This window comes from Oncorhynchus masou, chromosome 18 (genome assembly GCF_036934945.1).
Source record: "Oncorhynchus masou masou isolate Uvic2021 chromosome 18, UVic_Omas_1.1, whole genome shotgun sequence".
NCBI classification, from domain to species: domain Eukaryota; kingdom Metazoa; phylum Chordata; class Actinopteri; order Salmoniformes; family Salmonidae; genus Oncorhynchus; species Oncorhynchus masou.
In genome coordinates, this window is record NC_088229.1 from 17,214,550 (window position 1) to 17,229,573 (window position 15,024).

Genomic DNA, 15,024 nt, shown 5'->3' on the forward strand with positions numbered 1-15,024 from the left:
AAAAGAAAGTCGATCAATCAAGGGAGAATACTCAATCATGGGAGAATACTACCACTATACAGAACCATAGATTACACTATACAACTGTAGGTTGTTCGGCAGTAAACAAAACTTTATTTTGCACTGTCGAACAACCTACATAGGCTACCAATAATTAAATTTTGCCACATTCTTGCAAAATATTACATTATGGGTCTGCAATCTTAATAAATGTCTTGTCGGATGGAATCATTTAATGTAAGGAAACATTTAATACTGAAATCTTCCCTTTCCGAAACCAATTTTGGGACACAACTTAGCAGATCCTTTTAAACCCACTCTCAATCTCCATCCAAGCTTCATTTTAAAAAGGCACACTGCCATTAATGGAAAATAATACCTTACAATAACAGAGCCAGTCTTCTCTAGCAATCTAGCAGCATTAGACTGCTTCTTTAGACTGATTTGCAGTGAGAGGTGGATGGTTCCCTCGGTTTGGGTTGCATTAGAATCAGCGATGGAGGGAAAATGGAAGCAGAAAAAGAGTTAGAACTGCTCAGCTACAGTTTTAGGTTTGGTTAGTGTTCAGAGTAGGGTTGAAGACAGGGTCAGGTTGCATTTGCATATCCAGGTGTTCCTTTTGCTTTTATTTTCACTAAAATTTGCAAGTAGTAATACTTCTGCCTCGTGTGGAATGTAGCCTATACACTCTAGTACACTGAACACTCAAAGGGAGGGCTTCCACTCTTCATTTAATGGAACATGTATTTGTTTATTACAGTGGGAGCCAGACTTTCCCCATAAATAATTCCCAAGATAAAAGTTGCACTATTTCAGTTACGCAGTTTGCTTTGCCTCGTAATTTTTTTTGCATCACATTAGGGTTTGTTGTTTAATGCGTTTCAGTCACACTCTATTCATAACACCTGTTTTCAGCTTTAGAGGGAAAATAATGATCAGATTAAATTGTTGTGTGTTTTATATTGGCTTGTTGAGTGTTCTATTAATCTCAAGGGTTTACAGATTATCCTTGAATATACTGTATATCCAGGGAATTCATAATCATACCGGCGGCAGTGTAGCCTAGTGGTTAGAGTGTTGGACTAGTAACCGCAAGGTTGAGAGTTCAAACTGACAAGGTACAAAATCTGTCGTTCTGCCCCTGAACAGGCAGTTAACCCACTGTTCCCAGGCCGTCATTGAAAATAAGAATTTGTTCTTAACTGACTTGCCTGGTTAAATAAAAATATTAAAAAAAATCTAAGCAAACATGCACACTGCATTAAACATGCTTCTTTCATCACATATACAATTTAATCTGATCAGGGATAAAATCATAGAGGAAATGGTGATTTGGGATAGCACGGCTTTGGTGTAATGTAATGCTAGAATTAGTTTCTAAATGAACCCGATCTACCTGTCTATACTCTGTTGGACACCTGCCTGAGAAGCTTAATTGTTTGATATTCACCCCATTGAATTGAGGTTAAACACATTCTGAGTGGGCAGTAATGTGATATGTATTTCAATGTGTTCATTTACTTTCACCGTAGGCATTATAATACAACTCAGGCATTCTATATCCACACAGGCATTATAATGTGCTGTTCTCTGAGCTTCCAGAGAGCTTTTGCCTCCCTCTTATTGTATTGCTGTATGTCAGATGAGCTGAAATCCTATGAAGAACTCCTTTTGTCTGAGAAACATCACTTGTTAATATAGAAACTCCAAGCGTATTGGCGGCTAGGTTGTGATTAGGTGGAGGTGGGCGGTATCTTTTTAAGTGTGATAGATAGAGTCTTAGTTTCAGGCTGCTGCTGCCGCCTCATGTTCTGTCCTGGCTGTCCCCCAGGGAGCTCAGGGATGAGCCTGCATGAGCTGCAGTATATTCTATCTCAAAAACCTTTAGTTGCTTTATTTTCAACCCAATATGAACAAACACTGCTCATTTATGTTGTGCTATTAACTCCCAGCCTCCTCAGCAGCAGGCTTTCATTGAAACTTTTCATGTTCAACCTAATTTCATTTAAAAGGATTTGTGTGAATTTAGACTCCATGTAAGTACAGATAACTGTATAATCAAACTAAATTACAATGCAACTTTATGTACACAGTACAGACAGATCAGTAGAAACAGATCGGTCTACACTTCAGGATATAGTAAGCTCCAAAAGTATTGGGACAGTGACACATGTTTTGTTGTTTTGGCTCTGTACTGTACTCCAGCACTTTGGGTTTGGAAATGATGCAATAACTATGAGGTTAAAGATAAGACTGTCAAATTTAATTTGAGGATATTTTCATACATATCGGGTGAACCGTTTAGAAATAACAACACATTTTAGAATGTGTCACTGTCCCAATACTTTTGTAGCTCACTGTAACTATTTGGGTTTTCTGAGGTGAATACTGGAGGGGATTACTGACAATTTGCGTGACGGTGCTTGAGAGGGTACAATTTATGATGTCATCTTCTGCATGATGATCAGGGCCCGATTAATTAGCTGCTTGGTTTGGCAATTTGGTCTCCCTCACTAATTGTGTCAGTGGTCATCATGGGGGAACATGATTTCATGATGTTCAAATGTTGACAGGGAACCAGTAAACCAGTGTCAGTTTTATGCACAGTCAGCCGTTGGGCTTCTGAATCGGAACAATATTCAATAATTCAATAATAATCATAATAATATATGTTTTAGAAAATGTCTGATGTGTTTTGGCATCTTGTCTGTCCCGTAGTAGATATCATTACTAACTAAATGTTCCTATTTTGGTAATGACTAATTACTACAAGTTTTACATTTCCAGCATTGCTGGACAGTTCTCCTACAACAGGGTGATCAAATTAAAATCCTATATCTGTACCAATTTTCTCTGAATCAACACACATTCCCACATACTGAATCTCCCATAGACCAAGATTATGCGGCAGAACAACACAAGCTGTCATTTAATCCCCAGATTTATATTCCCCATGGTGAAGGATATATCAAATAACATTTTATTTGCCACATGCTTCCGTAAACAACAGGTGTAGACTAACAGTGAAATGCTTACTTACTTTATGTGTTTCCAACAAAGCAGAGTTTGTGTGTGTGTGTGTGTGTGTGTGTGTGTGTGTGTGTGTGTGTGTGTGTGTGTGTGTGTGTGTGTGTGTGTGTGTGTGTGTGTGTGTGTGTGTGTGTGTGTGTGTGTGTGTGTGTGTGTGTGTGTGTGTGTGTGTGTGTGTGTGTGTGTGTGGGGTATGGTGAGAAAACGGTGAGTCTGTTCATACAGTGAAAATTAACTGAAATAATAGACATGCAGGTATCTTTTTAAGCCCCAGTGTGCTATTAAATTGAATGTCCAGGTATGCACCAGTGGCACTGCTGTTGATTGCTAAGCACTGCAGAAATTCCACAGTTACTGTTCAGTATATACTGGTATACACAATTAGCTTTGCAAAATGCTGAATATCATGAATATATTCTCGGTCCTCTTCCTCGTGACAACAATCAGCATGGCTGAAAAATATTGACGTCATATAAGGAGTCCGTTGATATATAAAGTGTTCAATATCTCAATTTAAGGTAATTTGACTTGAACCACATCATCTTGTAAGGACAAATTTGAAGAAAGGAATGTATTTCTGATGATGCTTTTGCCCAATGGGAAGTGATGCATGACTGGCGTAGAAGGGAATGTATAATGCAGTTATTAAAGGCAGTCTGCTGAATTATTTATGGTCACTTGCAGTTTTGCTCAATGACAAGGTCGCCTTGGAAAAGGGGTATTAAAATTTCATATTTGTATGTTTCCAAGTTCAAGGAAAGTTTCAAAGCATTGATTATCCATGCACTTAAAAAACTCCCAAAACGCAAATGTATTTGGGAAAATATACAGTGGGGAGAACAAGTATTTGATACACTGCCGATTTTGCAGGTTTTCCTACTTACAAAGCATGTAGAGGTCTGTAATTTTTTATCATAGGTACACTTCAACTGTGAGAGACTGAATCTATAACAAAATCCAGAAATCACATTTTATGATTTTTAACTAATTAATTTGCATTTTATTGCATGACATAAGTATTTGATGCATCAGAAAAGCAGAACTTAATATTTGTTACAGAATCCTTTGTTTGCAATTACAGAGATCATACGTTTCCTGTAGTTCTTGACCAGGTTTGCACACACTGCAGCAGGGATTTTGGCCCACTCCTCCATACAGACCTTCTCCAGATCCTTCAGGTTTCGGGGCTGTCGCTGGGCAATACGTACTTTCAGCTCCCTCCAAAATCTTCTATTGGGTTCAGGTCTGGAGACTGGCTAGACCACTCCAGGACCTTGGGATGCTTCTTACGGAGCCACTCCTTAGTTGCCCTGGCTGTGTGTTTAGGGTCGTTGTCATGCTGGAAGACCCAGCCACGACCCATATTCGATGCTCTTACTGAGGGAAGGTGGTTGTTGGCCAAGATCTAGCGATACATGGCCCCATCCATCCTCCCCTCAATACGGTGCAGTCGTCCTGTTCCCTTTGCAGAAAAGCATCCCCAAAGAATAATGTTTCCACCTCCATGCTTCACGGTTGGGATGGTGTTCTTGGGATTGTACTCATCCTTCTTCTTCCTCCAAACACAGCTAGTGGAGTTTAGACCAAAAAGCTCTATTTTTGTCTCATCAGACCACATGGCCTTCTCCCATTCCTCCGCTGGATCATACGGGCCTGGACATGCGCTGGCTTGAGCAGGGGGACCTTGCGTGCGCTGCAGGATTTTAATCCATGACGGTGTAGTGTGTTACTAATGGTTTTCTTTGAGACTGTGGTCCCAGCTCTCTTCAGGTCATTAACCAGGTCCTGCAGTGCAGTTCTGGGCTGATCCCTCACCTTCCTCATGATCATTGATGCCCCACGAGGTGAGATCTTGCATGGAGCCCCAGACTGAGTGTGATTGACCGTCATCTTGAACTTCTTCCATTTTCTAATAATTGCGCCAACAGTTGTTGCCTTCTCACCAAGCTGCTTGCCTATTGTCCTGTAGCCCATCCCAGCCTTGTGCAGGTCTGCAATTTTATCCATGATATCCTTACACAGCTCTCTGGTCTTGGCCATTGTGGAGAGGTTGGAGTCTGTTTGATTGAGTGTGTAGACAGGTGTCTTTTATACAGGTAACGAGTTCAAACAGGTGCAGTTAATACAGGTAATGAGTGGAGAACAGGAGGGCTTCTTAAAGAAAAACTAACAGGTCTGTGAGAGCTGGAATTCTTACTGGTTGGTAGGTGATCAAATACTTATGTCATTCAATAAAATGCAAATGAATTACTTAAAAATCATACAATGTGATTTTCTGAAGTGTACCTATGATAAAAATTACAGACCTCTACATGCTTTGTAAGTAGGAAAACCTGCAAAATCGGCAGTGTATCAAATACTTGTTCTCCCCACTGTGTAATGACAAAGAAAAAATTGTGATTCATTGTAATTCTCAATGAAAAATGTCACATACTGTATCTGTACGTTTTGCATGAATGATCTGTACAGTAGGTTTGTATGATGCGCTCTGACTGTTCAATAAACTTTTAAGTCAAACATGCAATGATTAAATGGACAAGTGGAATTTATTAGTGTTCACTCCAGTGTGCCATTATCACACCATACCATCATATTTAGATAAACTAAAAGAACAGATTCAACCCTTAAATATGATTACAAGCTGAAGGTTGAGAAGTTTCACTGATCTGGAATTCAGAATTCATCAGAGCACTCTAAAATGGTTAGAGAAAGTTCCAGAGTTCTTTGACCGTCCATCGCTCTGTGATTCATGAGGCGGTGCTATCTATTGACTTAAACAGGTGTAAAGGCCCTCCTCCAGCAGAGTAAATGTCATCGTGTCAAACAGCCATTGGGTTATTACAGTGGACACTGTCACTGAAGCCATAAGAGATCAAACGTCAAGAGACAAGATATCATTTGTTATACTCTCTCCTGAAATGTCAGATATAAAAGCACGGTATAAGAAAACATATGTTGTTCAGGGGACTGTGAACACAACAATTACGGGCCTTCAAACCCTTCATGTAAAATGTCAATGAGTTGTTTACCAACTGCAAATATTTCTGAGTTACTGTCCATTTAAACATTCACTATTGTAGCCTATGTATCCTAATTCAGATTTGTTGGTATCTAAAGTGAATGATAGTCTATAGGTAGCCTTGCATTGGCCCATAACCAAAAGGTCACTGTTTCGAATCTCTGAGCCAACTATGTGAAAAATCTGTCGATGTGTCCTTCAGCAAGGCATTTAACCCGAATTTGTTCTGTAAGTTGATCTGGATAAGAGCCTCTGCCAAATTACTCAAATGCAAACGTAGAGAGACTCATACTTAAATTACTTTCACTTATCACTTATTTAAACGTTTGTTCACAGTTTCCATTAATGAGGGAGAAATTAAATGGTTCCTTAGTTAAATCAATAAGACTTATTTAATAATTTGATACAAACCTGTAATAGTTTAGATGGTGATTTATTACAATTACACATTCTGCCTAATCATCGTACTTTCTCATTCAGTCAATGTCAAATTATTGCATTTCATGGATAGAATATTAAATTCAATAAAATAGAGGCAATTCAGAAGTCATACACACAGAGACACAAATTACAATGTCAATGAGGTAGGAATTTGCAATGTGTGTACATGTGACTGTGTGTGTGTGTGTGTGTGTGTGTGTGTGTGTGTGTGTGTGTGTGTGTGTGTGTGTGTGTGTGTGTGTGTGTGTGTGTGTGTGTGTGTGTGTGTGTGTGTGTGTGTGTGTGTGTGTGTGTGTGTGTGAAAAAGCGACAGAGCATGCTCAGCCTAATTAGCAGCAGCTTTGTGAATTTGTACTTACCACAAACTGTGGCTAAAGTTCACAGAAAGAAAAGGTGAATTGTAGCAAAGTTGGTAGCAGAGTGAAGATAAGGAAACAGAGAACACAAAATGGCCCAGAAAAATAACTATAAGTCATGTGTTTTTCTGTGTGCACTACCAGGGCTAGTTGATACTAATGTATGGTTAGACAGGGAGTGTATGAGTGATGGGTCAATAACATTGACATGTATAGCACTGAACTGTTCATTTACATATACAGTACCACTCAAATGTTTGGGCACACCTACTCATTCAAGGGTTTACTTTATTTTTACTATCCTCTAAGTGAAGATGTCAACCCTATGAAATGACCAAACAAGTGTTAAAACAAATAAAAATATATTTGAGATTTGAGATTCTTCAAAGTAGCCACCCTTTGCCTTTATGACATTTGCACACTCTTGGCATTCTTGGCCTTCAGCTTCATAAGGTAGTCACATGGAATGCATTTCAATTAACTGGTGTGCCTTGTTGAAAGTTCATTTGTAGAATTTCTTTCCTTCTTAATTAATGTGTTTGAGCCAATCAGTTGTGTTGTGACAAGGTAGGGGTGGTATACAGAAGATAGCCCTATTTAGTAAAATACCAAGTCCATAATATAGCAAGAATAACTCAAATAAGCAAAGAGAAATGACAGTCCATTATAACTTTAAGAAGGAGGCATGTTGTGGGGGACAGCATCAGCTAGGGGACCAGGAACCACGGGCCTGAGAAAGGAGACATGAAAAAAGGGAGATGTACGATAGTGACTGGGTAATTGTAACCTGTATCTCCCCTCATTGACGCTCCGGAGAACCTTGAATGGCCCCACAAACTGGGGGCTCAGGTTCTTGCAGGGCAGGCAGGGTGGGAGGTTCCTGGTAGAGAGCCAGACACGATCCCTAGGATGGAACACAGGGGTCTCACTGCTTTGACTGTCTGTCTGCTCCTTCTGACGATGGACAGCGTGCTGGAGTCTCATGTGCGCATTGTTCCACACCTCCTCCGCACACCGGGACCACCCATCTACTGCAGGAGCCACATTCTAGCCCGGGGTCCACGGGGCCAGGGCCGGCTGGAAACCCAACACACACTGGACGGCGGTCAACCCAGTGGAGGAGTGACGTAGAGGGTTCTGGGCATACTCTGCCCAAGGAAGGAAACGTGCCCACTCACCCTCCTGGTCCTGACAGTGACTCCTCGAGAACCTCCCCAGCAACTGATTCATCCTCTCCACCTGCCCGTTAGACTGAGGCCGATACCCAGATGTGAGGCTAACCGTGACCGAGCTTCTCCAAGAAGGCCCTCCGTACTTGGGATGTGAAATGGGGGCCACGGTCTGAAAGGATGTCCTCCGGAAGGCCACAATGCCGGAAGACCTGCTGGAAGAGTGCCTCAGCGACCTGGAGAGCAGTGGGAAGACCAGGAAGAGGGATTAAATTACATGGCTTGGAGAATCTATCCACTACCACCAGAATGGTGGTGAAACCATCAGAAGGGGGGAAGATCATTAACAAAGTCAATGGATGGGACCAAGGTTGCTGAGGCACAGGAAGCGGCAGGAGCTTTCCTGCTGGAGCATTCCGGGGGACTTGGTTTGAGCACACACGGAACAGGAGTTGACATACCACGTAACATCTTGCACCAAGGTGGGCCACCAGTATTTCTCGGTGATGGAATGGATGGTGCGAGAAATACCTGGATGACCAGCGACGACAGCTGTGTGTGCCCAGGTCAGCAGCCGATCCCTTATCCCTGTGGGAACGTAGATGCACGCAGGAGGACAATTCCAGGGTGCAGGCTCCCTCTCTAGAGCCTGGCGGATGTCCACATCTACACCCCAAACCACTGGACCATGACTCAGGTGGATGGGATTATGGGTTCCCTCTGGACAGGAGACTCTCCCGGATCGTAGATACGGGACAGAGCATCAGCCTTGATGTTCTTAGAACCTGGGCGATAGGTCAGTGAAGTCGAACCTGGTGAAGAGGGCCCACCTGGCTTGGCGCGGGTTCAGTCTCCTCACTGTCCATATGGACTCAAGGTTCCGATGGTCAGTGAGGATGATAAATGGTTCCTTGGCACCCTCCAGCCAGTGTCTCCACTCCTCTAATGCCAACTTCACTGCCAAGAGCTCCCGATCACCGACATCATAAATCCTCTCCGTGGGGGACAGTTCCTTGGAGAAGACAGCACAAAGATACAATTTTAGTGGGTCCCCCTGTCTTTGTGACAAAACTGCCCCCACACCCACCTCCGATGCGTCTACCTCAACCACAAAAGGTAGCTTGGGATCTGGGTGTTTTAGCAAGGGGGCGGAGGTAAAACGCACCTTGAGGAGACAAAAGGCCTGGTCGGCTGCTGGAGACCAAACCAATCTATGAGGCCCACCTTTGATGAGGGAGGTGAGAGGGGCAGCGACGGCACTGAAGTTCCTGATGAAGCGGAGGTAAAAGTTGGCAAACCCCCAAAACCATTGTAACCCTTTGATGGTGTTTGGGACTGGCTATGACCTTACCACATCTACCTTCGTGTCCTCCATCCTCCTTCCCTGGGGGCTGATTTGGTAGCCCAAGAATGAAACAGCCCTCTGGTGGAATTGGCACTTCTCTGCCTTTATGAACAGGTGGTTAGCCAAGAGGCGTTCCAGGACTGCTCAAACATGAGTGATGTGATCCTCCATAGTGGTTGAGAAGATCACAATCATATACACAATCATCTGACATCCAAGCATGTCCCTGAATACCTCGTTGATGAATGCCTGGAACACTGGCGTAGCATTAGCTAAGCCAAAGGGTATTCAAGTACTTGTAGTGACCAGACAATGTGCTGAACGCCATCTTCCACTCATCCCCCTCCAGGATGCGAATGAGACTGTAGGCACTATGCAGGTCCAGTTTGGTGAAGAACCGGGGCCGCGGTGCTGCTCGATGGCTGACAGTGCCTATACTTTGTGGTGATGTCATTGAGTCCACGATAATCGATACAAGGGCATAAACCTCCCTCCTGGAATTGGACCTGCGGATGAAACCCTGTTGGAGTGCCCCTTGAATGTAGTCCTCATTGGCTTGGGTCTCAGCCATTGACAGAGGGTAGATGCATCTGTGTGGAGGTGTAGTACTGGAAAACCGGTCAATGGCACAGTCCCAGGTGCGATGAGGAGGTAGACAGGTAGCATGGGTCTTGGAGAATACCTCACTTAGATCCTGATATTCCTCCGGGATGTTGAGCTGGAGGGCAACCACAGGACTCTCAACCAACGTGGAACCACAGGGGACAGGATAGCAGGTCTTCCGGCATTCGGGTGACCAATCGGTGATTCTCATCCTCAACCAGGGGATGGAAGGGTTATGGCGCTAGGTAGGTAGGCCGAGGATGATCCTGTGAACTGGTACACTGGTGATGAAGAAGGGGATGTTTTCATGGTGATTTTCCTGGTGATTGGGCTCCATGGTGAGGGTGAGTGGTTGGGTGATGTGTGTGATGGTTCCGGATAAAGGTAAACATGAAATGCACTCTCTCGGGATTGCGCATGAAAAAGCTCTGCGACACGGTAGGGTCCACTCATTCAGACTGGTCCTCATTTCTAAGAATACAAGCCTGAAACAATTTCTAAAGACTGTTGACATCTAGTGGAAGGCATGGGAACTGCAAATTGAGTCCTAAGTCAATGGATACTGTAATGGCATTGAATAGAAAACTACAACCAGAAAAAAAACTTCCTGAATGGATTTTTCTCAGGTTTTTGCTTGCTAAATCAGTTCTGTTATACTCACAGGCAGTATTTTAACAGTTTTGGAAACGTTAGAGTTTTTTCTATCCAAGTCCACCAGTTATATGCATATCATATCATCTGGGCCCGTGTAGCAGGCCGTTTAATTTGGGCATGCTTTTCATCCAAAATTCAGAATGCTGCCACCTACCCTATGGAGGTTAAACAGAGCCATGAACCCCTCATAAGACTCAAACTCCTCCTCTCCCCTCTCCCAGATGGCCGTAGCCCATTCCATTGCCCGCCCAGTCAGCAGAGAAATAACCGTGGCAACCTTAGACCTCTCAGTGGTGGGAGGTCACATCTGATGTATGAAATCGAGGGAGCACTGAAGGATGAATTCACAGCATTTGGATGGTGTCCCGTCATATTTCTCTGGGAGGGTCAGACGAGCATCACTGACTTGAGAGGGTTGCTGAGTGGGCTGGTGTGCTGATTCGCTGGGTAGACTGGCTCTAGAATATCCTCCACTGTTGAGACATTGTAGTCTGCGGAGAACCTCTTCCATGGCCATCCCCAGTTGAGCCAGCTGATCATGGTATTGAAGAAGGGGGTCTCCTTGTACAAAGATCATCTGGGAGATGTCTGGTTGTCCTGCTGCTTTCATATTTTGAGTTGATATTCTGCAATGATAGGGCAGTAAGTCGGAAGCAGGTGCAACGTTTTCAACTCTCTATGGTATGTGGGACGGTAGAGTCTCACCTCGTCAACAGCCAGTGAAACTGCAGGGCCCCAAATTCAAAACAACAGAAATCCCATAATTAAATTTCCTCAAACATACATGTATTTTACACAATTTTAAAGATACACTTGTTGTAAATCCAGCCACAGTGTCCGATTTCAAAAAGGCTTTCCGATGAAAGCAAACCAAACGATTATGTTAGGTCAGAGCCAAGTCACAGAAAAACACAGCCATTTTTCCAGCCAAAGAGAGGAGTCACAAAAAGCAGAAATATCGATAAAATGAATCACTAACCTTTGATGATCTTCATCAGAAGACACTCATAGGACTTCATGTTACACAGTACATGTTTGTTTTGTTCGGTAAAGTTCATATTTATAAAAAATATCTCAGTATACATTGGCGCGTTACGTTCAGTAGTTCCAAAACATCCGGTGATTTTGCAGAGAGCCAAATCAATTTCCAGAAATAGTCATCATAAATGTTGTTAAAAATCCAAGTGTTATACATGGAACTTTAGACAAACTTCTCCTTAATGCAACTGCTGTGTCAGATTTTTTAAAGCAAACCATGCAATAATCTGAGTACTGAGCTCAGACGACAAATCAACCCAAAGAGATATCCGCCATGTTGGAGTCAACAGAAGTCAGAAATAGCATTATAAATATTCACTTACCTTTGATGATCTTCACCAGAATGCACTCCCAGAATCCAACTTCAGCAATAAATGTTTGTTTTGTTCGTTAATGTCCATCATTTATGTCCAAACTCCTCCTTGTTGTTCATGCGTTCAGTACACAATCTAAACTCACGACGCGCGTGCAAGTCCAGCGGAAAGTATGGACGAAAAGTCCAAAAAGTTCCATTACAGTCCGTAGAAACATGTCAAGTGATGTATAGAATAAATCTTTAACATGTTTTTAACATAAATCTTCAATAATGTTCCAACCGGAGAATTCCTTTGTGAATGCATGTGACCAGCTCGTGGCTCTCGGGCAGACCTCTGACTCATTCCCCTCTCATTCTCTCCCACTTCACAGTAGAAGCATCAAACAAGGTTCTAAAGACTGTTGAAATCTAGTGGAAGCCTCATGCAACATGACCCCATTTCCACTGTATCTTGGATAAGCAAAGAATTGAAAACCTACAAACCTCAGATTTCCCACTTCCTGGTTGGATTTTTTTCTCAGGCTTTTCCTGCCATATGAGTTCTGTTATACTCACAGACATCATTCAAACAGTTTTAGAAACTTCAGAGTGTTTTCTATCCAAATCTAGTAATAATATGCATATCCTAGGATCAGGCAGTTTACTCTGGCCTTGCTTTTCATCTGGACGTGAAAATACTGCCCCCTACCCCAAAGAAGTTAATAAAACAACAAAACCAAGAACACGACACTAACATAAGGCTGAACGCCGATACACAAGAACAATACTAACTGGTGAGTGAACCTGGGGAGTGACATATAAGAAATTATGAAGGGAATGGAGTCCATATGAGAATTATAATGATTCACAGGTGCGTGTAATGATGAGTGCCAGTACCTGTGGTTAGTACTCTGGCGACATCGTACGCAGGGGCAGACGTGGCACACAGCAAAGGAAGACCCAGCGTTACCTCTGCTGCAGAGGATCTGTTAGAGGCCAAATAAATGCTTCACAGAGTTCAAGTAACAGACACATCTCAACATCAACTGTTCAGCGAAGACTGCGTGAATCAGGCCATCATGGTTTAATTGCTGTAAAGAAACCACTACTTAATGACACCAATAAGAAGAAGAGACTTGCTTGGGCCATGAAACACGAGTAATGGACATTAGACCGGTGGAAATCTGTCCTTTCAAGGCACACTTAACGAGCATGGCTACCACAGCATTCTTCGGCGATACGCCATCCCATCTGGTTGGTGCTTAGTGTGACTATCATTTGTTTTTCAACAGGACAATGACCCAAAACTCCAACAGGCTGTGTAAGCACTCCATCAGATGACCTGGCCTCCACAATCACCTGACCTCAACACAATTGAGATGGTTTTGGATGAGTTGGACCGCAGAGTGAAGGAAAAGCAGCCAACAAGTGCTCAGCATATGTGGTAACTCCTTCAAGACTGTTGGAAAAGCATTCCAGGTGAAGCTGGTTGAGAGAATGCCAAGAGTGTGCAAAGCTGTCATCAAGGCAAAGGGTGTCTATTTTTTTATATAAAATATAAATGATATTTGAATTTGTTTAACACTTTTTTGTTTATTACATGATTCCATGTGTTATTTCAAAGTTCACTATTATTCTACAATGTCAACAATAGTATAAATAAAGAAAAACCTTGAATGAGTAGTTGTGTCCAAACTTTTGACTGGCACTGTATGTTTTCTCAGCAGGATCTGTTGTCTGGAAAAATTATCTACATTGACCAAAGTGATAGTTTGGATTGTTTTAATTTGTCAATGTTTGTAGCATCTCATTGTTGTTTCTTATAGTCATGATTATACATAAAGTATGATTCATAATGACACTTTTGGCAATGTACATTTCATATGCCACTTTGTATATTATTTAATTCCCTGGTTTCTATTGTATCAATCTAAGTTGAAAGTTACTTTTTCTATAAATGGCTTTATTTCACCCACTGTTATGTGATCCCATTGTGAAAGAAATCCAGCAGTATGTTCTTATTGCAAAAACAGGCAGATAAGTCACATTGAGTTGAACCCTCCACCTTCTCTTTCTCACAGTTCAGGGTTCGATCTGGGAGTACCATGCCAAGGGTAAAGACGCCGTCATCTTACTCTTTCACAATGGGATTCTGGAACATGTCTACCCAGCTTTCTTCAAGGCCATGAGCCACCCAAATCAAATCGGTATGACTCTAAGCATTTCCATGGCAGGCTATGTGCTGGGCGGAAGCTCCTATTTCATGCCATTGCTCTTTGGAGGAGCAGAGTCTGGTCTTATCTACTGCTGCTGCGAAATATATGAGAGCTACAGGCTGAGAAGGATGACCACAAACATGGCCGACATCCAGGCCAGCTTCCTGGACAACTCAGACAACAGCTTCTGGGTGGCGGAGGCAGAGGTAAACGGCAAGTCCAAGGTGGCTGGGGTGGTGGTGGTGGTGGTGGGGAAGAGGAGAGGGGACGAAAGGGGAGATGGCTGGAACGGAGGGCCATTTGGAGAAGTCGACGAGATAGGCCAAGACAAGAGAGAGTTACGGCGAGGTACCCCATTTGATTGTATCGTTTGAGTGCCGCAAAACAGGCCATGGCACCCAACTGGCTCAGAAGGTTATGGAGTTCTGCAATGACTGTGGCTTCTTTCGTGTTGGCTTCTGTGTGTTACAGGGATGGCATCCTCCTCCCTCATGTGGTATCATTCCTGCAGGCTCTTCCTGACATGACCTTCCAGCATGACAATGCCACCAGCTATACTGCTCCTTCTGTGCGTGATTTCCTGCAAGACAGGAATGTCAGTGTTCTGCCATGGCCAGCGAAGAGCCCGGATCTCAATCGCATTGAGCACATCTGGGACCTGTTGGATCGGAGGGTGAGGGCTGGGCCATTCCCACCAGAAATGTTTGGGGAACTTGCAGGTGCCTTGGTGGAAGAGTGGGGTAACATCTCACAGCAAGAACTAGCAAATCTGGTGCAGTCCACGAGGAGGAGATGCACTGCAGTACTTAATCCAGCTGGTGGCCACACCAGATAGACTGTTACTTTTGATTTGGACCC

The 15,024-nt window shown here is 43.1% G+C and overlaps 1 pseudogene; it reads left to right on the forward strand.

Moving 5' to 3' along the window:
- Positions 1-10,270: 10,270 nt before the first annotated feature.
- On the forward strand, positions 10,271-14,688 carry LOC135559303 (N-acetyltransferase family 8 member 3-like; annotated as a pseudogene).
- The last annotated feature ends 336 nt before the right edge of the window (positions 14,689-15,024 follow it).